Here is a 7,611-nt window from a genome sequence, read left to right as displayed (position 1 = left end):
ATTTCATCTGTTCTTTGGCGTGGTCGGCAAATGGCACTAATTGGAATTCTGCTGTCTCCCTGAGTAGGGTGATTTAAACTATTTACCCTCTGGTTGGCGAGGAGAAGTATAAACCATTTACTCTGAAGTGTTCCTGGTTTAGGGAAGACAGGATTTACTAGATGGCTGCAAACTGCTGTTTAACTATCTGTCTCAGTTTCCCTATTCCGCTAGTCCTGGCTTATTGATCTGTCTCAGAAGTACTATTATTCCTATGTTAGAGGTGAAGAAACCGAGGCCTCAGGGGTTATGCAACTTGCCTGAGGTTTCACAGCTAGTAAGGATAGAAGTATATTTTCTATCTAGGCAGTCTGCTTCCACAGCCCTTGCTTTTACTGTGTACACATGTGAAACTCATAAATCTAAAAACGATATAGTGTGTAACAATAATATGAATAAGTTATAGAAGTAGTAGAGGGGAGGGGACAACTGTTAGAAAAGAGCATCAGGGGAAGATTCATAGTTTGGTGAGAAGGTGGTCTCCTCTAAGTGAGGATTTGAGAGATAATCATTACAGATGAAGAACACACCTGGGGCCATATCTCCTGGATCTAATAGTATAGAAACACCCAATACTTGTTTATTGTTTTGTCTGCCCTATTCTTGTCTTCTGTGGGTGAACTACTCTTTACTCTGCTTCAACCATATGACTCTAATAGAGATTGCCAATCATGATATCCTTGACTCATCACCAATATGAACCCATTCAGGGCTGCTGGAATTTTTGTGCTTGAGGCAGAGGGCTCAGTGATATCTTCCCTAATGGCAAAGTTCTGTATCAAAAAGCTATTTCCAGCCACAGTTTTTCATATGGGAGACAGTTTGGAGCAGAAGAGAATAAAGCCATACAATAAGGTTTTAGTCCTCTCTCAGCCAACTGTACTACTAACCTTCCTGTAGTAATAACCATCCTTGCAGAACCTAATCAGGTTTTGGTTTTGGTTTACTGAAACCATACAAGTTCTAATATTTCTTCTTCTGTCACCAGCTGAAGTAGGGCTAACCCTGGCAACCTCTATACAACTTGAACAACAGCAAAATACATTTTGATTATAGATAGCCCTATTTATTTATTTTGGAAAAAAGGCATTTAGGGAGTTTATTGCTCCCTAAAAGGTTGGAAGTTACATCAATGCATTTATTTACATTATTAGCTTTACTTGACATTATTGGCTTCTTTGTTCATGAATATAAAAGTGCTATGTGGCTTAAAACCAGTTCTTGCAGTGCTCTACTCTGGCCTCTTCTCCAATTCCATGCCTGCTGCCTGGGCTATTCTTTTTCTATTTCTCCCTTTCTAAATTGCTGGAGTCATTGAAAGCCATCTCTAGATTTATTTCTTCCTTTAAGTCTTTTTTAGAAATTCCAGTCAATTATTTTTCCAAATTTTGATTTTTTAAATCAACCAAGTAACATTTAATTATTGCTAACAATAATAAATTATAAAATTCAAAATGATAGGAACTAAGAATAATTGATACCTCCACACAGACATAATCATTGTTATTGGTATATTTATCTTTCTTCTATGTGTAAACACAAACAAAAATTTTTAAAAAGCCAAACAAAATGACTAATTTTAATGTCTTCCTTTCCTACCCACATCTACAGTGCATTTTTCATTTAATTGTATTTTGTTTGTACTATTTCCTAATCATTTCATATGATATTGTCCTGAAAATATCCAATATCTTTGAAGGCACCTAATTTTCCAAGGAAATGGGGAATAATTAGACATCCTTTGGTCTGGAATGTTCTTTTCTTTCCTGCTTCATCCAGTTATCTCCTACTCATTCTTCAGATCTTAGTTCTTTGGGAACTTCTTTGGGAAATCAGATTAAATTTAGCATAATATTCTCTGAAGTCCTTGTAAAAATTGCAATCTATTCTTTTTAAAAATTTATCTTGATTTTTGAAAGTATTACAGATGCTCCCCACCACTTTCCCCCAACTGACCCCTTCCACCCACAATCTATTCTTGTTTGGGATTATCTGGGTCTATATGCATTTTTGTTCACTATTGGGTCCCCTGTGCTTACCACAGGAGCCTGACACCTAACAATTGTTAAAATGAATGAATGACTGGAATAATTCCACTGCTACTTCTTTAGTTATAAAAAAGTAACATTTACTATTTATGATGTGTTATAATGTGGTAGGCACTCTACCAAGTGCTGTGTATCTCTATCCATATAATCACATTTTCACAACTCCAAAATTCATTTTTGCCCCTATTCTACAAATGAGGAAACTAAGGCTTCTGAAAAGCTAGTTAGGTGGGTGGAGGTATTAAGCAAAAAAGAAAAGAGAGAGAACTTATGTACATGGACAACAGTATGGAGATTATGGGGCGAGGTGGAAGAAGGCATAGAGGGGACAAAATAAAATAAATTTTAAAAAAGAAAAGCTAATTAATTCGCCAGGATCCAAATAAGAGGCAGATAAAAGGTTGGAAATTACATCAATGCATTTATTTACATTAGCTTTACTTGACATTATTGGCTTCTTTGTTCATGAATATGTCATTATACAGGGTGTGGCAAAAGTAGGTTTACAGTTGTTAGTACTCGAAACAGTTTATTCTATTATTATTAATCATTGTATTATTTTTTAAATTTTTTTTATTAGTTGCGGTATTACAAATGTGTCCTCATCACCCCCATTAACCCCCAACCTCCACCCCCCACCCGCACACTCATGCTCCCATCCCCCTGTTGTCCATGTCCATTGGTTTGGCTTATCATTGTATTAATTATTTATTATTTTCTATACAAACAACTGTAAACCTACTTTTGCCACACCCTGTATTTATAGTTTATTTTCAAAGTCACTCAACTTGTACATTACACACTGGATTTTGTTACATGTTAAAGTGGGAAGTAGGGCACCTAGAATAAGGGGTGAAGAGCGAGAATATTGTATTGGAAAGGGCAGTAGGAGAGCTAGTTATTCTCCCCAATCAGCCATATGGCTTTGGGCTTCCACAAGAAAGGCTACCAAAAAAAAAAAAAAAAAAAAAAAAGTCAAGCTGAACAGGTTGCCCTTAAGACATCTAGTTCAACTCCTGCGTTTTATAGATGAGAGCCAGAGCCGACAGGGTTTGCATAATTGACAGCGTGGCAGAGCTGGACGGCCAACCAGCTCCTAGTGTTGTTTGTTCTGAGTCACACCCCCTCCCCCCCGCCCGCCTTGAACAAACATTTACTGAGTGCCTATTGTGTGAGGCATTCCGCAGCGTTCCCATTCGGTCTCTCAGTATCGATTATTGGCTATTTTCTTTGCTCCCTAATTTTCTTTCTTCACTTTAAAAACGCTCCATTGGGCGCAGTTAAGGGGGAGTGCAAGCCTACCGTCAGGCACTGAGGGGCGTGACCCGGGTTGGCAGCCGGCCGAGAAGGCAGTGACAAGGGAGCGACTCCCCGGTAATCTACACGTGCACGAGCAACCCACGGAGGGCGCGGCCGCGGCTCCCCGGGACCACGCCTACGGCTTTCCGTGACCCCACTAACAGGGCCACGGGAGGAACCGCTTCTGTGCAAGATCCTGGACTTTGGCTTCTGCGGTGGTGGCCGGCTGCCCAGGCATTCAGCCAGGTCTCCAGAGCTGTCTCCACGCCCCCCCCCCCCCCCACCCCCGCCCCGGGTTTATCCTGAATTCCGAGTCTCCAGCTGTCGGGAGAGCAACGTTCCCACTCGGGCGACAGCAGACCCCGAAGGGGCATTTCCACCCCCCGCGGTTGGCCCTGAGCCCCGGCCGCCGCCTTTCCCCGCCCCCGGCTCGCGCCCGCTGCCCCAAGGCCCGCAGGGTCACGCTCCCTTCGGGCTCCAGGGAAAGGCCACGGCTCAGGGGCTGCCACGCGAGGCCTGCTGGGCAGACGGCAGCCAATCCCCGCGAGGCATCCACGAGCACCAGCCAATCAGCGCCCGTCTTATTCCTGGGTCCAACCCGCCCCGGCCTTTTCTCCTGGCCCTCACCCCGGTGCCGGTAGTCGCGGCTGTAGGTGCAGCCGCCTCTGCATCTCCCTTGGTCCGGGTCCGGCGGCCCCCTGGCGCCCTTGGGTTCCTCTCGTCGCCTTCACTGAGGATGTGTCCCTGCGCGGCCGCGTGCGCACCCCGCGGAGACCGCCGGCGCACTTTCATCTAGCGACTGGTGAGGGGGCTCGGCCGGGCCGCGCGCAGCAGGCCGAGGCGGCTGCGTCCCTCCAGCCGGGGGCGAAGGGACGGCGCTCACTCTCCGGAGGGTGCGGGCGGGACGCGGGGAGGGGGCCCGGCGGCGCCCAGGCTGCCGGGCTTCGTGCGGGACGGTGCGGGAGGGCGGGAGCCCGGGTTCCCGGAGCCGCCTTCCCGCCGCTGCCCTCCGCTATGAATGGTCCATCTGGGCGGCGCGCTCTTGGAGACCTGCCCGCCACGCCCTCTCACGCTGTGGCTCTGCGAGTTTCAGATAGTTGTGCCGGGTCCCTTCCCCGGGAGCCCTGAGCCTAGAGTTGGAGGCCATTCCTCCCGGCGTTTTCCCCTTCTCGGGGCTGCACAGTTTGAGCCCACCCGGCGGATGCTAATTCGGGAATTCAGTGTGAGCTGACTGCGCGAAAGGGAGGGTTCCTTTTGCGGAGATGGAGCCAGAGGACGTTTGCTCTTGTATCCTGTTGTCAGGCCCTCAAGTAGCTTTGGGCCAGCGGTTCTCAACCTGTGGGTCGAGACCCCTTTGGGGGTCGACAGACCCTTTCACAGGGGTTGCCTAAGACCATCGGAAAACACTATATAATTACATACTGTTTTTGTGATTCATCACTATGCTTTAATTATGTTCAATTTGTAACAATGAAAATACATCTTGCATATCAGATATTTACGTGACGATTCATAACAGTAGCAAAATTACAGTTATGAAGTAGCAGCGAAAATAATTTTATGGTTGGGGGTCACCACAACATGAGGAACTGTATTAAAGGGTCGCGGCATTAGGAAGGTTGAGAACCACGGCTTTAGGCGGTGGGCACCCAACTCGGTGACTATAAGTAAGGATAATTTTTTTCAACAGCAATATTCTGCTTCTAAATCAAAGGTTTCCTAACTGCATGTGAAGAGAGTATTTTGGGAAGAGTAGACTAGGTAGAACCTAGAGTCCTCTGTGTGATTTATTTTTTTTTCTGTGTGATTTTTATATGAGCTACTTCCACACCAATTTCCTCACTGTGAAATGGAGCTAATCATATAGACAAGGGCAGTACTGGGGCTGAAAAGAGGATTGCATTAGTTAATATATGTAAAGCGCTGTGCTTGTACACATGAACGTTTAAGAGATGGTAGGTATTATGTTTGTAAGCCATGGGCAAGTTGGCAGCCCTGTAAAGGTTTGGTTGAAAAGCATTCCAAGCTGTAACCGGTTTGGCTCAGTGGATAGAGCGTCGGCCTGTGGACTGAAAGGCCCTGGGTTTGGTTCCGGTCAAGGGCATGTACCTTGGTTGTGGGCACATCCCCAGTAGGGGGTGTGCAGGAGGCAGCTGATCGATGTTTCTCTCTCATCGATGTTTCTAACTCTCTATCCTTCTCCCTTCCTCTCTGTAAAAAAATCAATAAAGTATATTTTTAAAAAAAGAAAAGCATTCCAAGTAGAAAGAACTCTAATATAGTTAGGCCATTTTCAATGGCCTGTAAGTCAATATGTCCCCTTTCCCCCCTCTTTTTAAACATTCGTTAGATGCTTACATATGAATGAATTGTCTCATTCATTTTTCAGAAGGAGATAGTTTTTATCCCTCTTTACAAGTGAGAGACTTGATACTTAGGAAATGGTGTTCTTCCCAAGGTCATTTAGCTAGTTAGTGGTGTACCTGGGTCACCAGCTCAGGTGTTCTGAATTCAGAGTCTGAACTTTATATGCTCCATGGTCACCAGGCCTAGTTGGAATCCTCTTCCTGAAGTCACAAAGCTATTCTTAGGACATGAAATACAGGCATACCTTGTTTTACTGCCCTTCACAGTATTGCACTTCACTGATGTGTTTTTTGCACATTGAATGCAAGACCCTCCACTAACAAAAAGATTACAACTCGCTTTATTGCGGTGGTCTGGAAGTGAACCCGCAGTGTCTCTGAGGCATGCCTGTGCAGATACTGGTTTATTTTGGTTGGATATGTCAGAGAAGAGCATGAGCAGATTTGTGTTTTAGAAAGATAACTGAACTCTTAACCAAGCATAAGTAGAATTGTGAGCCATTGTGAGGGCTCAGCCACCACTGGCTATAGTGGACCAGTCTTCAAGGTTGAACAATTCCCTGTAGCTCTTAGCACTTCATATGCATCACATATAAAACAAATTTTCAATTTTAATTTTTATTTATTCTTTTGTTTAAATTTTTTTGTTTTTTGGATTACCAAAGAATTTACATAATCAAGAATTTCTGTAATTAACCCAGAAACCTGGGAGTTATCACCACATCTTGTCAATTCAAGATCCTAAATTTGTCTCTGCATTGCTCATTTTCTTTATTTCTAAAAAAGGCAGATAAGGCTGTCTATACTCTAGTTCTTTCTTGTGTAAATATTAGGCCTCACTCATTTCTGTCTTCTGAATTACTTGGAATTTTCAGAATGGACCAGGATAATCCTAGTGCTTTTATATTTACTGGTCCCTCTGCCTCAAATGCCTACCCACCCTAAATTTATCAGGTATACATGCTCATCTTTTTAAAAAAATATTTTTGTATTGATTTCAGAGAGGAAGAGAGAGGGAGAGAGAGGTAGAAACATCAGTGATGAGAGAGAATCATTGAGCGGCTGCCTCCTGCGAGCTCCACACTGTGGACCCAGCCTGCAACCCGGGCTTCTGCCCTGACTGGGAATCAAACTGTGACACCCTCATTCATAGGTCCATGCTCAATCACTGAGCCATGCCTGCCAGGCACATGTGCTCATTTTAAGTCTCAGTTTAAACATCTCCTGTAGGAAATCTTCCCTAGATCCCTCTTGTGCACTCCCATTCCTATGAGTCATTTGCTTTATCTTCACCATTATAGGTTTATAATCATGATACATTTTTATTACCTACTTATTACTCCTCTACCAAACTGTTATCTGTTAGTAGTTGAGACTGGTTAATAGATAATAAATCTTGTTCAATCAATGCAATTGTTAAATGAGCTATACTTTCATTTAAGTATTATCTTTGAACCTATGTTTATCATTTTATCTAAAATATTTAAGTCCTGTTCATTTTTGTATTCCGATTACCTTATGCCCTATTGTGGATGCACTTGAGAAGCAGTGTAGTATTGTAGAAATAGCTTGGACTTGACTGTTAAACAGATCTGTGTTTGAATTCTAACTCTTCTTCTACTGGTGGTATGATTTGGGTCGCTTACTTATCGTCTTTGCAATGTAAAATACTCAGTATGTATTAGATGCTTAATATTTATTTCCTTTTCTTTGTCTTTAATAAGCATTTGTGTGAATGCATAAATAAGATATACTAGGCATCCTATATAATAAAAAGCTAATATGCAAATCGACCGAACGGCAGAATGACTGGTCGCTATGATGTGCACTGACCAGCGCTGCTCAGCCAGAAGCTCTGA

The 7,611-nt window shown here is 43.6% G+C and overlaps 1 protein-coding gene across 1 annotated transcript in view; it reads left to right on the top strand.

The window, feature by feature from the left end:
• The first annotated feature begins 4,004 nt into the window (after positions 1-4,004).
• Positions 4,005-7,611, top strand: part of IBTK (inhibitor of Bruton tyrosine kinase) — an 85,608-nt gene continuing 82,001 nt past the window's right edge. The window contains exon 1 of the mRNA XM_081095090.1: positions 4,005-4,188. The gene's annotated coding sequence lies outside the window, so the exon portion shown is untranslated. The remainder of the gene's footprint in view (positions 4,189-7,611) is intronic.

This window comes from Myotis nattereri, assembly GCF_964212035.1.
Source record: "Myotis nattereri genome assembly, chromosome: 6".
In the NCBI taxonomy this organism is placed as follows: Eukaryota; Metazoa; Chordata; class Mammalia; order Chiroptera; family Vespertilionidae; genus Myotis; species Myotis nattereri.
The sequence above is the reverse complement of the archived record's forward strand: the minus strand, read 5'-3'. Positions and strand labels throughout refer to the sequence as shown.